Below are 19620 nucleotides of genomic sequence, written 5' to 3' on the forward strand. Positions count from 1 at the left end.
GAGATCCTTATTATTCCCCGAATGCTTTAGGAATGCATCATCTAAAGCCTCAATATCTGCTATAGATCTTGGGGTTAGTTCTCTGAACCATTTTCTAGCCTCTCCATCTAGGCTTTGGACAAAGACTCTCATCCACACATCATCTTCACTAATGTCCAGGTTATCAGCATAGCTATAGAATGATTCAAGATGTTCTTCAGCTGTAACACCTTCAGTCCCAGTGAACTTAGGCCTATATTTCTGATATTCTCCAGTAGGCATGGCATTCAAAGGAGTGGGCAGTACTAGAGGTCCATATCTAGCAGCTATGATTCTTTCCATTTTGGTAGGTGCTTGTGGACCTGCCATAGTTGTGGTGGCTATAAGGGTACTGGCAGTCTAAATGATAGAGGGCTAAGGAGTGATTGATAGGACTAAAGGAGTATGATGGATAGAAGGTGAGGTTTCCTTTGGGCATACAACAAAAGGATAACCTAAAGAATAAGGAGATTTATAAATCTCTGAGAGTTTCTCTTCACTGCTAGTATTAGATGCTATACTCTCAACATGTATTTGTTCTATTGCAAGATTTTCTTGAAGAGATATAGAAGATTGTTTAGGTTTACCTGAACCTAATGCTCCTTTCTGCACTAACTTTCTTTCTATGATGAAATTTTTAGGATCAGGTATTGGATCAGCTTGTAGCTTCTGAGGATTTCTCCCAGTATGCCTCACCAACTAAGCCAGAACTATGAAGTGGAGTCGCCAAGAGGTTCGTCCTTCAGTAGAGTCGCCAGATAAATGATTACAACCAAAAAAGTGCCTAGAATTTGTCTATCATCAAAGCTGGATCTATGTCGTCTCCCAGGGAAGCTGAGCTTCAGTGTCCTGTCCCCAAAAATGGCGCCAATTATCTTATCACTCCAGGAAACTCTCCTAGGTTGCAGCTCGGAGATGCCTGGTAACATATAATCTTTAATATTGTTCTCTGAACTATTGGAATGGATGATGGTTTGGATCAAGTCAGATAACCATTTAGCTCTATTCTCACTCAAGACATGCATGAACACCCTCAACAATACAAAGCTTTAGACCACTAATGCTCAATAGTTTATATATTCAAAGGATATATGGGGAATACTGACTGTACCAGCAGATGCATACATAAACACATATGATTGGCTAGCTATAGGAAGTAAATAGAACTTGCAAATCTAATTTATCAATGTAGAGATAAGATGACAGTTATCTGGAATTAGACACAGTAGAAAACATGAATAACCTATTCAAGTGCAAGCATAGAACAGCAGAGAAAATGGGAATTGAACATGTAATAGCAAAAAAAGCTTATATTGCTAGAATGAAGATGTGAAGCTAGAGGAGTACAGTCTCCACAGTCTCCAAAAGTTGAACCCTTCATACATTTTTCTTTCAGCCATTTATACGCCCTTTACAATGCTCCTGAGCTCACAAAGGCTCGGAGTGTCTTAATCTAGCCTCTCTATTTTTTTAACTGTTTCATTCCCTGACTAGGCAAGCATGGGCTCGGAGGTTTCTTCTTCTGACAGAAGAGTAACCACATTGGGGTAGTTTGTTGCATTGTCTAGGAGCTCGCTCGTGCAAGCGATGCTCCATGACCGTTCTGTTTGTTTGGATGAGCTGCGTTGTCTGCTCCATGATTGCTTCTATTGTTTTGGATGTGTCATGTTGTGGCTCCATGACCGCTTCAGGTTTATTCGACTATGTTGCGCTGTGATGCTCCATGATCGCTTTCCGACCTCTATTTCCCAGCAACTGTTTCCCGGCCTCTACTCTGTGATGGAATGGGTCTTTGGGCCTCTGTTTTCCTTTTAAATGTTTATAATGATTGTTTTCCTGTTTTAACATAGAAAACACTGCACACTATAAAATCTCGCCCATATCTGTTCTTCTAGACTTCAAAGGTCCTTAAAACTGGTCTATTCTCCCATCAGGTCCGTCCTCTGAGTCTCTATCGCAAGTTGCTGATGGCCTGTTGAAATATTCCCTTTGTATTTTTGGAATGTGTTAAAAAACACTAAAAACCACGAAAAATCGGCTTTGGTAGACCTGAATTTTTGTATATTTCCCTTCCCGAACGCTTTCGGGTCTGGGTCTTGTCACATATCACAAGTCCAAGGTTCCCTTTGTATTTCATTAAATAACGAAATACATGAAAAATGCATTGAAAATGGCTTTCCCACGGACCTCAAATATTATGAAATATTAATCAGAACTCCGTTGGGTCTGGTTCATCAAGTCGCACATATACCTGTGCATAGGTCCCACCCCATGGTGTTGTTCCACTGGGATACATCGATGCGATCTGATCGCAATCGCATATCACTCATGCCCAGAGCCCATGTGCTAGCTCTCTTTGTAATCCCTGATAGCGATCCTGCGATGCGATATGGGTCGTCGATCTGCACGCTTGATCAACTGTCCACATTGCATCGCTGACCGCAATCATAAGTTCCACTTGGTCTGCCCTTACTCCGCCAGTTTGCCTCCACAAATTGCAACCCGCCAATCCGATCATCGGAGATCATTGATTGGGGGTGTCTTCCACCCAACCTTAAGTCCTCCTCTGTGCTAGGCCGATTGCGATTTGCTGCTTAGATCTGGGTCATTGATCGGCCAGATCTAACTGTTATTGTGCGTTGGACTATGTATTCCTTCAATACATGGTTTTTCACTATTTTTCATGTGTTTTCGCCTCCCGATAGTGTTTTTCCTCCCTTCCAAGGGCTCTTGGCATGTGATTGTTTTGATCTTTGGGTGATCCTAAGCAAATTTTGAAGACTTCAGAAGTGTTTTGGATCCATTTTTGGGCCAAATGCCAACAAGGCTCACAGGTTGCACTTGATGAAGAGTAAACATCAAAATCGGAGATTGAGAAAGTTCCCTCACGTTTACCATCAGGTCCTCCATGTGTTCAAGAGAATAATCAGCAAAAAGAGGAAGATTTGAATGTCATGGTAGAAAAATACATGAAGAATGATCCTGATGAGCAAGCGAACCAAGGGAATCAAATCTATATTGAGGTTTGATTCTAGAAAATAAACAAGATAGAGAATCACTCTCTTCTTCAACAGTGCTTGATATAATGAAAGCCAAAGCATTTGGTCTCTAATATTCAGGTAGATGTCAAATTATATGTGTCGAGCCTGCACATGATTTTATCTTTCATCTTGATGTGCACATGGCTCCATTGGAATTACTCCTATACTTTAAAGGAATTTTGTTTTCAAGTAGAGAAATAAGAGGAGAAATAAAATCTCAGGTGAAAACCTCTTTTGAGGTTCCTGATATTGGTTCATTGCTTGAAAACCTCCATGGGGCGGTCAAATGGGTTGGGAAAAAGAGAAAATAGAAAAAGAAAATATCCTAGGTGAAAACCTCCTTTGAGGCACCTACGCAGACTTACTAGTTGAAAACCTCATTGAGGCAGCTAGTAGGCCTAAAAGAAAAAAAATGAAAAAAAGTGAAAAAAAAAAAAAAATCTCTATGTATCTCTCTCTGATGAATGCAAGTTCTCTCCAACATTTGCAAGCAATAAAAACAAGTTAGCACCAAAAGAAAAAGTCAGTCAAAAATATAGTCAAAGGAAGTCAAACTTGGGCTTTCTCCTCCATTGCTCAGATCCTCCAACAGGACCAAGGCCATGTCAATCCATCACCCTCATCCATTTCCAACATCCACCCATCATTTCTAAGTCTTTGCCATTCATCTTCCTCGTTGTCCTAAAATTCTACAAGAGGGTTTTGTTTTAACCATATCTCAAAAATTGTGCATCTGTTGGCCGATCTCTTTCATATTGAGATGCATATGGATGATGGTAACATGCTCAAGCAATTTTAGCAAATTCTAGTGCAAAATTTTTGAAAAATTGGCCTCCATCACCAACATCCATTTTTAATTTTATAGAGATTCATTAATCCATTGGCCAAGATTTTTTATACTGAGGTGCATAAGGATGATGGAAACATCCTCAAAAAATTTCATGTCAATCTAGTCTAGCGTTTGAAAGATATGGATAAAGCAATTCTGCTATAGTAGATTGTCCTAAAATGCTACAAGAGAAACAAGAAGTGTTATAGGAGTGTTATTAGCATGGAAAAACGGTTCATATCTTATGTTTTTCATCTAGGAACAAGAGGATGTGTCCACCATAGCATCATCATACATTTTCCACACCAATTGACCTCTTCTCCACTCTCATTTTCATCTTTGTCTAGGAAAAGAACCCATTTTTACCCCTTCTTCCATCCCTTCCAACAAAAAAAAGGTCTCTAATCCTTGTCAACATATTACTCATGAATTATCAGTATTTATAAAGGCATAACCAAAAGTAAATTTTGACCTTAGCAATCTACACATCCCCTGCAAGACCATAGCCAGAGGACCAGATCCATAAGTCAACCACCATGGAGAATTTGGAGATGATAACTTTGATCCTCAAGTAGCTAAAATACCTTATGTTATCTGCTACAAGATTCTTGATCACTCAACAAATAACAAAAATTGATCTAAATAACATATGCATGAAAGAAAGACTTGCATCATCAAGCATCAACCAGCAAGAGATCATAAAAAAATACACATCTTTCTCAAGAAATTGCAAAACACATGCACAACAACCTTACCTCTGTTTAGAAATGACATATGATCATCTACAACACTCACATCAAGATAATCTCAGGAGCATAGCAACAACAACAAGAAGGAAACCTAGAGGAGCTCCAGCATATTATCACATGCAACTTCAAGATCATCAAAGGCAGCCTCCACAACTACAACAACATCCTACAAAAGAAAAAAAAACACTCATGGTAAGGCACAGGTATGAAACTCTCTAACCTCACCCTTCGAACCAATTCAAGCTTGAGAAAACATTAAAAGTGTAAGAAGGAAAGGTATTTTATAGCCAAAATTAATAGCAGGAAGCCTCAGCCTTATCTAGCAAGTCACTTAACTTTTCTCCAAAGGACATGCACACATGTGGGAGATAAATGAGACAAAACTAAAAAAAGACTTAAGAAAGTGGGATGTTGTCATGGAGTTCAAAAAGTAGTTGGAGGCCAACTCGGCTAACAAGAAAAACACTCTAAGTTTATTTTGCATGTAATGAAAAAAGAGAAATAAAATAAAATAAAAAATAGTAAAAAAACAAAAAAACAAAAATAAAAAATAAAAGGTGGACCCACCAACTCTTGGCATGCAAATACTTGTTGCTACAAGAAGGGACAAATTTCTACAGGAAGAACACAACTACTATAGGAGGAACAAAACTGGTACAATAAGAACATAATTTCTACAGGAAGAACATATTTCCTATAGGAAGCTCACAGAGTGCTATAGGAAAGCAAATTTTGCCTAGAACAACCACTAGAGCCTTGGGAAGCAAGGAAATATTCAAAGGAAATGTAAGTAAAAATTCTTTCTCTCCAACATTTGGCATAAGGATTCCAAAAGTACGTCAATCATCAAGAAAACATACTCTACAAATTTACAGTTTAGATTCTAGTAAGAGAAAACAGTTGGATTGGTTGAGCATTTTCTTAAGAATATGGTGTGTTGAAAAAGGGCAAGGGTGCATGTTGTAATTTTTCTTTCCTAAACCTTGAAACAAGACTGTCAAAAACTTCTTCTACTACAACAACTTCCACTGCATAGGAACCTACAGGGTCTACAAAAAGTGTTATAAGTGTAGGTTTTAACCCCGCACAAAAATTACCTGCATACGAATTCTAAAACATAGAAAATAAACAATACGAGAGCATAACACATAAAACACATATACACAGATATTTTCCCCTGTATCCCAAAACTGGGACTACCAGCTTGATTTTCCATTATATTCCTTTCGATGTTAATTTTACATGCCGAAGCATCCAATACCATAGACCAAAAACCATCACGTCCAAAACCATGGACCAAAAACCATCACTTCCAAAACCGTGTGCGAAAACAATGCACAAAACCATAGGTAGGTCCGCCCAACCTAATATAGGGTCCATTATCCATCCCTACAATGCCCATTGTTTCTCTACACCAAGAGAACTTCTCAGAGTTCTCATATTTTGTCAATGCATCTGTAGTATTCTTCAAAGTGTCCACCTTTACCAACAACACCTTTTTGTCTTCTATCATATCCCTCACTAAGTGATACTAAACATCAATGTGCTTTGTATTTGAATGATAAGCAGGGTTCTCTGCCAAGAAAATTGCACTTCGGCTGTCACAGTCTATCCTTATAGCTCCCTATACTAATCCCATACTTGAACACAATATCTGCAACCAAACTGCTTACTTGCTTGAATGAGTGGCTGCCATGTATTCTGCCTCTGTAGTTGATAGTGCCACTACAAATTGCTTCTTACTCATCCAACTGACTACACCTCCAAATGGGTTAAACACATACCCACTCGTAGATCTTCTATGATCTAGATCTCCAACCTAATATGCATCAACAAAGCCATGAATATCCAACACTCTGTCCAATCCTGTTCTTCCTTGGTAGCACAAGCCATAATCACTAGTGCCACACAAATACCTGAAAACCCACTTCACTGTTGTCCAGTGCTCCTTCCCTAGTTTTGACATCAACCTGCTCAATACTCACACTGCATGTGCAATGCCTGGTCTAGTACATACCATCGCATACATCAGACTACCCACTGCACTTGTATATGGAACACAGGACATGTCCTCTTCCTCTTCTTGTGTCTTGGGACATTGTTCGGCAAATAAATTTACAACTACAGGAATAGGAACCTTCACTGGTTTACTATCCTGCATATTAAACCTCTGCAGTATTGTCTCGACATACTTCCTTTGCTTTAACCAGAGCTTCCTCTTTGCCCGATCTCTTTTAATTTCCATGCCCAAAGTATAGTTTACAGCACCAAGATCTTCATGTCGAATTTGGAGGACAATTGGGCCTTCAAATCCAGGATAATTTCTTTGTCATTTCCAACCAACAACATATCATCCACATACAAGACCAAATAAATAACATGGTCACCAATTAATTTAAAATACATACAGTGATCTTCTTTACTTCTAGTGAAGCCAAGTCCCCGTATAAATGTATCAAATTTCTTATACCACATCCTTGGTGACTGTTTTAACCCATACAGAGACTTCTTTAACTTTCATACCAGTTCTTTCTTACCCTTCACCACAAATCCTTCAGGTTTCTTCTTATGAGAATAAGTACCCTAGGGCTTTGGGTCAGAACCCCAATAGAGTAAGAGTAATCTACAACAAGAAACACGCATACAACTCAGGCAACATGCTTAAATAAACAAACTATGTAAGGATGAACATACCCGGATGTTCTTCATTTGGGTAGTCCAAGCAGGGTTCAAACCCTCTACAACTCCTGATGATCTTCGAATCTGCAAATCAACCAATACGAACATACATAGCAGCATATAGATAAAGAATTTTAACGAAATCGACTTTATATCATATAAGAAAATGGTTAGTTATACATCAAAATAATCATTCATACATGAATTACAACATCTGATGCATAAACAAGGTTAATCTCAGGAACAAGACAACATTTCTTTTTATTGTAGAAAACTATAATAAACATGAAAAGAGTTCACCTGAGTCTCCTTCTTCCGACTCCAAGTGGAACCGTCCTCCAGGTCCATCAAGTCCCAGTCTTAAACAGCCTCCTTCCATAACCAATACCATGATATCTCAAGCAAGTGGGAGAATATCAACACTCAAGGAAAAAAGGGTTTCCTAAACTTGGGGAAGTGCTTGAAGCACAGGGATACTTCAGACATGATCAGGGGATAATCTCAGTATAGTAATTCTATCTCTTCTCTCCTTCTTAAGGCCTTCCCATGGAAGTCTTTTTATACTTCTCTCAAATTAGTTTTTTAGTTGGCAAACAGTTGGGAACAGTTGGGCCACAGGCACTAGGAGGTAATCAACAGGTAAAACCCATGAACTCTACCCATAATTAAGGAAATTTAGTTTTTTAAGTGTTTTAACACATATACCCAGGGTGTAAAACACTATTTTTAAAATATTTGGACCAAGTCTGGAAGGAGGGATTGCCCTAGGCCATAAATCAAGCATCACAAATACCAAGGGTGATATTTGGAGCTATAACAGATGTCGCCTAATATATGAGGTCAAAAGGGGTACATGATGGCAAAAATGTATTAAGTATATGGAAAGGAAACCTATCAAAAACTGAGAAGGACTTCACCAGATTTCATCCTGCCAAGCCATCAAAAAGAAGATCAGAAAGGAACAGCTGTCAGAGGCGGGCATACCCATGCTCAGAGAAAGTAAAGCATGTCTGCATATCAATTACAAGCGGATCCACTATGTATACAAGTATAAAGAACTGAAAGTACATAATGGATCATCTGATCATGATCGAACAAGTACATGTTTAAATATCACATATTAGAAGATGATCAATGAAGATGGAAGATGAAGTTGATCACTGAAGTCAAAAACTGATCCCAATAGTTCCAAATGAACATGATGGAATAAGATGATACTACATCGCAACTCGGATGCTAACATATAAGATGTCACTGTGAAGGACTGCAACATATAATGTGGAATGGTCTCGACTAGCAGCAACAGGAGCAACTGACAAGTGAACCAAAGAATGTTGATGCAACCCTAGGTCTTCACTAACCGCCGTGGTACATTTATACACAATGGGAATAAATAATCTGAAGTCGACCATGTGAGAAATCGTTTGATTATCGGTCATTAATGTATACTGTTAACAAACGTGAGACTACTCACTGATAATGATAATGAGAGTCAAGGTACCCAGTACAATCTACCAAGTGCGAATGAATGAGCTGAGGTCGAACACCTAGAAGAATCTACCAATCAGGGGACAATGATGGTTTCCCACTGTCGATAGCGAAGGATCTGCCACTGATGATTGCAAACCCCAAGGTACTACCAAATAGACTCTAGACCTTTTCCCTAGAGCAATGAGTCATAGTCGATAGGAAAAGATCCACTAGAAGGAAGGCATTAAGGCATCCTTCATCAATCTAACGCGAGTGTAACCCGTAGGCCAATAATGTGGAAGGAATCAGATGAAAAAATATGTAGTAACCCGACCAAAGCACGTTTCCAGCGTACACAAGATGTAGCTAGCGCATGATAAAAACCCTTTGAACCAACCAATAATGAAAGCTGTCACAGAGACGAGGAATCCACCAATAGGGTCAAATGGAAACCAAGGCAGTGCACGAATCCCAATGTGTGATAATGAAAGCTGATGTCGAATACAAGGGAAACCACTCAGTCAAAGACCCATGATACTGATCGATGTTGAGCACAAGGTGACCTATCAATAATGAAAATAGGTCCAGGGTGCGGCTCTAGGCCTGCTTTCAGAGTAATATGTCATCATCGATAAGGACAAGACCTGCCAGCAAGAAGTCAATGGAGACCTTTTCAAAGCGGCACGATCAAAGGACCAATATAACTGATGTGATGACAAACATGATATTGACAACTAGGGATGGCCGACTGAAAAATAGGTCAAGAGACACCACAAAGAGGCCGACTCAGGCTTACTTCCCTTGAACAAAATCACGACTCAATGATGACTATGTGGCATCATATGATAACTCTATATAAGTTCGTCATGCAAGAGGTACGAACGAACTCTCCATATGATTGGAAGAGATAACTAATCGGAGGATAACTGACTCAATAACAAGGTTAAGGCATACCTAAGTCAAACTAAATCTTGCCCAAAATGGAGGAGAGACTTTCTTTTGAGTGCTTTGTTCAAGGGCGACACAACTGACTCTAGCTGCCAACAATATATGGAAATGTTGTCCTGTTCCCGCTCTTTTTGGAATATATAATTCTTTTGTCTTTTTCTTTAAGCTGGAAAAAGAATAAAAGAATGCTATAGTATAGTGGAAAGAATGAGTGTTAGTGAAACAGATGATCTAGTTCTTGGGATGGGAACAATCCTATGCTCAATGCAGGGAGGTGAAACTGGACAAGGACACTCAAAGGGATGTTCCCTCCACGGGTCAAAGGGTGTGTCAAGTTGCAGAAACTAAGGGATTGCAGGTTTGAGTTTGCAGAAGACATGGTCAAAAAATGGCTTAAACACGAGTCCAAGTGAAGTCGGCTCAAGGCCAAAAGGTACAAATAGTCAAAATGCAATGCAGTAGTACAACTCAACACAAAGGAGCTTCTAGGGTATAAGGGCACAACGAAGAGAAGAGGCAAAGAGGAATGAGTCTTCAACACACAAGTCATGGCGGGACTAAAGAGGACTCCTGATCCTACTCAATATTACAGCATGGGCAACAAATGTCAGTGAGGTGCTAACTACGATTCCCATGTAAAGGATGGCTCTACCATCATGTCATGATTTAAAAATCGGCAAGTGAACATGGTTTACTAACCATAACACGATGGGATCAACCTTATGGCAAGTGTATCGACAAATGGAGGCTAGTATGCAAGATGAAACGAAAAAATGGTTTCCATAACCTATATGCCAATGAGTAAACGATACCTGCCATGATAGCTCAGCGGTCATGGAACCGATGTGAAATTTTGAAGAAGCATCCAAAATGTCTTGAAAAGACAACCTATTCCCGACAATCCAAGCTCACAAGTTAAAAGATTCATGAGACGAAAAAAATCAAGTTTTTAAAAAAATTTGACATTTTCAAAGCTATAAAATGACCTTTTGACTCACCATTTGTACCATTTGTGTTGAGAGAAAAAGCTACGGAGAAAAAAGAAAAAACTTACCCCCCAAAGAATTGGACCGTTCAAATTGGATCAAAATCATCAGGTAACCCCTAATTCAATCTTGCATTACTTTGTGATTGTTTTTAGAAATTTTTATTAAGGTTTGACCATAGGAATTTATGTTAAAAATTTCAATATGGCATATACGCGGGTTGTATGTTATCGACCCGCATATACGAAGGCCCTACACGCGATTGTATGTGAAAGGGACACGCGTATACGCGGTTTGAAATTTAAACACAAAAATCTAATGGTTGAAACTCAATTTTTTTCAAGATGACAATCACATGGAGAGAGAGGGAGCATACTACCATTGATATTGAAGTTATGAATTATCAGCATGCATTAGATGCATTGAGGGGATGTGGCTTGTCGAAATTTTTCAAAATGCTCAACATGAAGTCCAACACCCATTTGCTTGAAATGCTAATCCACTATTAGAGTGTCGAAGATGATGCATTTATGATTGATCAAATGCCTTTGAGGATAGAGGTGGAGGATATTTACTTTATCACTAGTCTCTCTCGGAGAGGAGAAGTTGTACATTCGATTGGCCGGACACGATGTAGTCTTGTAGTGGAAGACTATGTACACATTTACTATCCTGGGCATTCGGAAAAAATTGGAAGTGAGATTCCAATAAAACATGTGGAGAGCTTATCCCTGAGGATTCTACTTTTCACCATAGCCAGGATAAACGGATCAACCTCATTGCACCAAGCTTCATGAGTATCCATGAACTTTGCCATGGAGTGCCTCACCACTGTTTTTGACTGGTGTACACCTCTTCTTACCAATATGAAGAGTCAGTTGTCCTCCATTCAGGAAGGGAAGACCAAAAATTTTGGATATGGGTCCATTTTATGCTCCTTCTTCTTCGAGAAGGTGCCTGGGTTGCGTCCCAAAGTATCAGTCTCTATCATTAGCCCAGGAGATCCTCGAATGGGTAGGTGGGCTGACCTAATGAAACGCCTTGGCGGCGGGGACATGCCGAGGACTGCTTTTGATGATGAGTTCTTCTCCTAGTGGGAACAAAAAATCATCGTTGTGGACGACTATCCCTATGCTGGCATGGATTTCAGAGGAGATCCGGACTTGGTGTTGCCACCAAACGTAGCATGGGGAGAGATAGGTAGCCATTTTTTTTTTAAGTTTTTATCAATTTTTAAGATTTTGTTTTTTGTTTTTTAAATATGAACTTAGAAATATTTTTTATGGGACTAAAATATTGACATAACAATCATGTTCCAGATGTGGGTCCAGTAAGAACAAATGGATTTTTGCAGCACAGGTCTCGCGGAAGAGGTGCCGAAGAGGTAGCTGCTGAGATAGAGAGGGTCTTATATGTAGTCCAAAGAAACTTGGTGAGATTGACTCACTAGTTATCGTTGGTGGCCATAGAATACCTACTTGAGGAGATGTAGCACCACGTGATAGGAGTACCATGAGACTGGGTTCGCATCCTTCGGCGTGTGGCCAATGAAGTGGTCACTTTCTTAGCTGCTCATCCTGAGCCGGGTCAATAGATAGACTGGACATGATTATGGGCATTTAGTCCCAATTTTGTATATTATTTTTGAAACACTTTATGTACACATGGGCAGTTTTATGATATATATATATATATATATATATATATATATATATATATAGATATATATATATATATATATATATATATATATATATATATATAGTTCCAAATTTTTTATGTTTGTTTTTATCTTGATGAATGATTGATATGCCAATCTAATGCTTGATTAGCGATAGAATTCGCTAATGAATTTTCAAATCGTGGAATGTGCAAATAAGTAATAAAAACAAATGATCGTTGCAACACCCTCACTCTCAAAAATTGGTGATATAAATAAGGATCCCGAACCCGATAAATGTTATTTAATTGTGACACTACCAGCTGTGAGTCAAGATACACTACCAACGAATCAATTCCAAAAGAAATAGATTCGGATAGTAAATTAATAATGGCAGTATATTTGGCAATATTATTTGACGCATAGCTAATACATACTCCCCTTGACACCATCAACTGACCAGATGGATAATAAATCACCCAAGCTGCGGAAGCGAGATTCCGAGTGTGCTGAAATAGACCAAGTCATCCATCAACACCTGCCAAAGCAGATAAAAAAAGTGTTGATATCACAAAAATTCCCGATAAAATATGTACAAAAATACAAAATATACAAAGAAGCCATTGCTCGGTCGTAACCTAAGCAAAGTACTTCTTGAGGTAGAGCCCATTTCAGGGCTCGGCCAACTTGTTCCTTCAAAATCGAGTAATTCATAAGCCCCTTTTCCTAAAACTTGTTTCACTATAAAGGGACCATACCACATAGACTTGAATTTTCCTGCCCCCAAGGCGTCTTTATCTTGGTCATAGACCAAGACAAGGTCGCCTTCAGAAAAGACTCGAGGATGGATAGCTTTATCATACTAAGTTTTAACCCTTTTCTTATAAGCCTCATTTATTATGGCGGCATCTCGACGCTACTCATCGATATGTTCCAAATGAACGAGGTGCTCTTCGAGACTAGAGGTCTCTGGAAGAAGCTCAACAACTAGCTTAAGGGATGGAATTTCGCACTCAATAGGAAAAATAGATTCCAGTCCGTAAACTAACTGAAAAGGTGTAAAACCGGTGGCAGTCTTTACCGAGGTTCGGTATGCCCAAAGAGTCGGATACAACATGATAAGCCAATTGGAGCGATTTTTTTCAATTTTCCTTTGCAGGATCGTCTTGAGGGAATTATTCACTGCTTCAACTTTCCCATTGGCCTGAGGATAATACGGACATGAATGCTCCTGCCGGAAGACCAACTTAAGAGCCAATTCGATCATCAGTTAGTTCTGGAAATGACTGCCATGATCAGTGACAATCTCTCTCGGGATACCAAAATGTGAAATAATCTGATTAAAGAGGAACAATGTTGTTGTCTCACTATCATTTTTATAAGTAGGCATGGCCTCGGCCCACTTCGTAAAGTAGTTTACAACCACTATAATGTACTTGTGATTTGCCGTTGAAGGTGGATTACAAGTAGTAAAGTCAATACCCCACTTTTTAAAAGGACTGACAATGATAACAGGGAAAAGAGGAGTTGGATGTGTGTGCATCTTTTGAGTATACAGATGTAGCAGTGTGAGGTGCACCAAAAGAAAACAGGTTTCTTATCTGCTTGTCGCTTAAGCTGCTGGCCGACTTGACAAGGGTGGCGATGTTTGACTGCTTCAATACAATCTTTGAAGATCGAAGGCCAAAAGTAGTCGACATGCAAGATTTTCTAGGATGTTGCAAGCCCAAACAAATTACCACCATAAGCTCCATTTTGGCAATCATTAAGCACGAACTCTGCTTCCTCTAGAGTTAAACAACGCCTAAGGATTGAATCAACCCCTTGGCAATATAATTTATCACCAATGATGACATAGTTCTTAGCCAGGTGACGTAATTTTCGACATTCATCCTTGGAGGAAGCAGAAGGGAACTTTGAAGTTTGGAGATAGATTATGATATCTCCATACCAGGGATATTGTGAAGAGATGAGGAATAGATGTTCGTCTGGGAACCTTTCCTCATAAACAGTATCTTCTTCACAAGGCAGCTTAGAAATTAATTCCACAAAAACTAATGACTTCTTAGACTTGGCTGACAAGAACTCAAGATCGAATTCTTGTAGAATAACAATCCATCAATTGTATTTTCCCCCAATCACTCACCTACTGAGGAAAAATTGGAAAGGATTGATCGCCGCTAAGACAAACGTTTTACGTAGCAGAATATAGTGACAAAGCCATTGGACAGCATGGACGGCTGCCAAGGCCAATTTCTCAACCGGAGAATAGCGTAGTTCAGGGCCTACCAAGCCTTGACTCAAGTATTAAATCACATGTTATGTGAGAGCATCATCTTCCTAAACCAAAACCATACCTATGGTTGATTCTGCAGCTACAAGATATAAAAGAAAATCTCTACCATAACCCAGTGGATTAAAAAGCAGGGCAGAGATTAACGCCTACTTCAAGGCATCAAAAGATCGTTGTGCAAAGTCGTCCCATAAAAATGGAACTCCTTTCCTCAGCAAACGCATAAATCCTTTAGTTAACTCAGCATAGTTTGCTATAAACCGTCTCAAGAAATTTTCCTTCCCCTGAAGACTTTGAAATTGTCGAATGGAAGACAGGGGATGCAACTGAATTATTGCCTCAACCTTGAAGGGATCAACTAGAATCCCTTCAGTTGATACAATGAACCCTAACAACCGACCAGATGTAACCTCGAAAACGCACTTATTTGGATTCAACTGGATCTTGTAAAATCGACACCTCTCAAAAACTAATCGAAGGTGACTAGGATGATCGATTCTCTTTCGAGAACGAGCATCTAAATCATCCAAGTATGCTTCGATGACATGCTTGATGTCGTGGAAAGCGTAAGACATGGCCCACTGAAATGTAGCTCCAGCATTTTTAAGACTAAAAGGCATCTTTTTGTATGCAAAAGTACCCCAAGGACAAATGAAAGTTGTCTTATGCTAGTCTTCTGGATGAATATATATTTGATTATAACCAGATAATCCGTCCATGAACGAGAAAATCTCATTACCCGCACATTCATCAACTATCTGATCAATAAACGGTGTGGGGTAATTATCTTTCAGACAAGCTTTGTTCAAATCCCTAAAGTCAATGCACACTTAGATCGTTCCTTGTTTTTTATCAACTGGGACTGGATTAGAAACCCACTCCGTGAGAGGAACGGGGTATATGAAACCTACCTTGAGCAGCTTTTCTACTTCAGCTTTAATAGCTGTTGCTTTCCTAGGATTGACCGGCCAAAGCTTCTGACGAATCGGCTTGGCGTTTTCATACTTCTTGATCTTATGCTAAATGATGGATGGATCAATACCAGGCATTTCTTCATAAGACCAAGCGAATACATCCCAAAACTCTTTAAATAGGTCAGTGTAAATTTGAATCTCTTCAGGGGAACACTCGGCTCCGATGAAGACATTTTCTATCACATTAGGGTTCCTAGAGATGTCTATTGGTATGGTTTTTGAAAGGACCGACATATTACCTTCGACACGTATTTGTGTTGGATCCAAAGGGTTTGAAACCATACAAACATCGCCAGTAAGTAGATTGGAGAACCTGGATTCGACTTCCTGCAATGGAGGAAGAAAGTATGAACGATGATGTAAATCTTCCCACCGTCGATCTACACCCATCATTGCTTCTAAGATTGCTTCGTCAAATGGTAAAACCATATCTAAGCAATACATAGTAGAAGTAGAGTCAAGGGTCCAAGCTCGAGCCACATCACCATCTAACTCTTCCTTTGAAAAAGGAGTAGGATGGTCGTCTGCAAATTTAATGATAGACTGATATCTAAGCTCTGTTGCAAACATAGGGAATGTCGTTCCACCAACCTGACCTTCATCTAATGTGGTTATAGGCGAAGGTAAGGTCCAAGGGTCTGAAAAATAATGAGTCCACAAGAACTCTTCCTGTGAAGACTCTTTGGAGGATGAAATGGCATTGATTCTAGCTATAGGAGTGGGAAGATCAAATGTACCCATCAATGAAGAATACATCCCAACTCCTAGATTCTCGATAAGTTGATGGGGGTTATCCACCAACGTAAAAATAGAATCCGAAGTTGCACAAGGGTCAACTGGAGAATAATGCAATTGATCAATTTTAACAATTCTCCCCTCATGAGGAAAACAAAGGAAGCAAAATAGAGTTGAAACTATGGCGTCCATTTCATAAATCCAATTCCGTCCTAAGAGGAGATTGTAATCTAGGTTGGCATCAACGATTTCTACTTCGATATTAAAAACATTTCCTCCAACACATATAGGAAAAGCTGGGATAATTCCTTGTGCCCTGTGAGAATGTCCATCAACTTTTGTCAAGAGAGTGGGTGAAGGAATAACTGAAGGCGATCCAATGGCCTTCTAACATGACATAGACATTACACATGTGGAAGCTCCCTCATCTATAACTATTCGAAAAATATTAGTTTTCTAGTAAGTAGACTTTATTTGAAAAGCCATATGATGAGGAAGTCTCTTTTTGACATTGAGCATATCAAAAGTGAGCACTAAAGAATTGTTTGGATCAACTGCCCCGATTGCTGAAAGCAAAGCACTTCGTTGAGCAGGACACGACTGGAGTACCTCTAAAGCAGACATAGCGCAAGGACTTTGAGCCAGATCTTCTACAATGGAGTAGTTCTGGGCTACCCTAGCATTAGGGTTAATAGTCGCATGCTTGGTGGAACCTTTCGGTATCCGAGGTATAGACTCGACAGAGGGTCGCTCAATATGAAGTGGATCCGTAGTTCTGGGAACAGATTTATCCTTAGATGTTTCTGCTTCACCATAATCATGTGACCATGTAGCCACATTGACATTAGAACTCATCATGAAAACATTTCAGGAATTGTCCCCTTCCTGGTTTCCCCCTGCAGAAGTACCAGGGTTTGAGTCCACGCCAGCAAGTAACCGCTACCCTTGGAGGAAAGGGTTAGTTAAGACAGCTTGGGAGCTAGAAGACCCTTGCTGCACTAACAAGTGTTGAGCATCTTGAATTTTCGGGCAAAGATGAGTCAAATGATCTCCACTACATAACTTGCATGGAAATTTAGCCTTTTTCTTAGACTCTTTTCTACCCTCACCAGCATCGTTTCCAGGCTTGTTCGCATTACCCTTCCCATCCTGATTCTTCTTTTTACCTCGTCCCTTATTCTTCCGATTGGAATTTTGATTTCCTTCGGGGTTAGAAGCCTGAACGACGTTTATGGAAGAAGGTTGGGAAGGCAAAGGAGTAGATGGTGTAGCCTGATTAGAACAATTAGTTTGTAGAGACAACTACTACAATTGGTTCAAAAGGTTCACTGCATTTGCATCAACCGATCCAACTATACCATCAATGTGAGGGCTTGGCTTCGGTCTGGCTACATCAACCGTGGATCTAGGAGCATCAGGCAAGATTTTCTTAAGAGTCCCGGACTAAGAATATATTAGTTCTAACTGCTAGGTGCGAAAGATAGCCTACTCTTCCGAATAAACACCAAACATAGAAACATCCTTGGAGATCTCAGGTTGTAATGATTTTAAAAACCATTCGAGACGGAATTCAGGTGGAATTTTGTCTTTGAGCATTTTTCTCTGTCTCCATTCCTGGATATGATCCGAAATGTGAGTAGCCGTGTCCTGATGAAAATTGGCCAAAAGCTCAGTTCTGGCTTCGTAAAGGACATGCAACTGAAAATGGTTTAACAAAATGTTAGCCAAATCAGCAAAAGAAGTAAAGGTGCCCCCTAGCAACTCTATATACCACTTAGCCCCATTCCCAGTTAAGATGCGCTGAAATAACCTCAACCTGATCGAATCATCGATTAGGGAGTTAGATGAGCACCATAAATGGAACGTGGTTACATGGTCACCTGGGTCTTCAGCACTCTTCCCTTCGAATTTTGGAATATCCGATGGAAGTTTGGTTGGGACTAGAGGCCAAGCCAGATTGTATCTAATTGGATCGTTTGTCAACTTAGTCAAGTCTGGCAGATTAAGCGTGGCCTGAAAAAGAAGTCGTGGAGGACCTTGTGGATTCCACCCAGATTAGGCGGGGTTCCAAAAAGTCTGAAAATAATGACCTGGATTTTGAAAGGCACCAGGTTGCCCGAAGTAACTAGTAGAACCTACTGAACTAAAAGGTGACCCTTGTGGTCCAGCAAAATTCGGAGTTTGACCAACTCTAGCCAGAAATCTTCTATAACTGGTAAAGTTTCCCCCTAATGAAGTATTGTAAGGAACTAATAGCCCCTAATAAGGGTTCCAAGCATTACCTAAGGGTGGGAAACTTTGAAATGAATTGACCGAGGAATACGGCACATTCCCTTGTTGACTAAAAAACTGACTCCCAGTTCCTATCCCACTAACTGCAGGGTTTGTCCAACTCTAAAAGGGATTACTACCTTGACCTGTGAAAGGAAAAGGCATAGACCCTACTGTCGGATTGGAATGTGGTATATGACCACTTCTAAATGGGAAACCCTGAAAAGAAGTCGATCCACTCATCATGGACGTGGAGGCGGTTGATGGTACATCCAATGGAACTGAAGGAATACCTTGAGAGGGCATTCCAAAAGGGAAGAATCCAAAACTGGATGCATTGGCTTGAGAACTTGCACTCATCGATGGAATGGAGGTAGACCCAAATAAGGATGTGTTGGGAGTGTTAAAAGGGATGGAAATAGTTCCTCCTCCTTGCATAGATATGGGAGTTTTCATACTCGCAACACTCGTGGTGGATGCCATGCTTCCAGCAGTGATCATCGAAGGGATAAATGTGTGTGGACCTGGGCTCGAAGGCCTATGAGTCAGAGTTCCAATGTATAACAATATGTCTGGATGATCAAGAGGGAGAGGAGAATTCGGAGCCACCACCGCCTCTGAAAACTCTTCCACTTCAATACTATCTTCTGACTGGAAGAGCACTCGAGAAAGAACTGGTGTGTTCCTCTCTAACTCTGTGGTAGTACCAAGTCTATCTTTTGAACTAATGCCCCCAGGCGGAGGATCAATCTACGATGCGCCTGTTGGCACTGGTTGAAAACCACTGGCAGAATCTCTCCTACGCCTTCTAGGAGAAGGCTCTAGTTCGCAGGTGAAAACCCACGAAGTCTACAGGACCGTCGAGGTGGTAGGTCAGCCTCTTTGAATTATTTTTATAAGATCTACTTAAAGACTAAAGAAAATTGAAATCTAAGCCGACAAGGAGCACAGAACACTCACTAAAAAT

This window comes from Pinus tabuliformis, chromosome 4_2, assembly GCF_031772625.1.
Source record: "Pinus tabuliformis cultivar Carrire ecotype Pingquan chromosome 4_2, CPIR1, whole genome shotgun sequence".
NCBI classification, from domain to species: Eukaryota; Viridiplantae; Streptophyta; class Pinopsida; order Pinales; family Pinaceae; genus Pinus; species Pinus tabuliformis.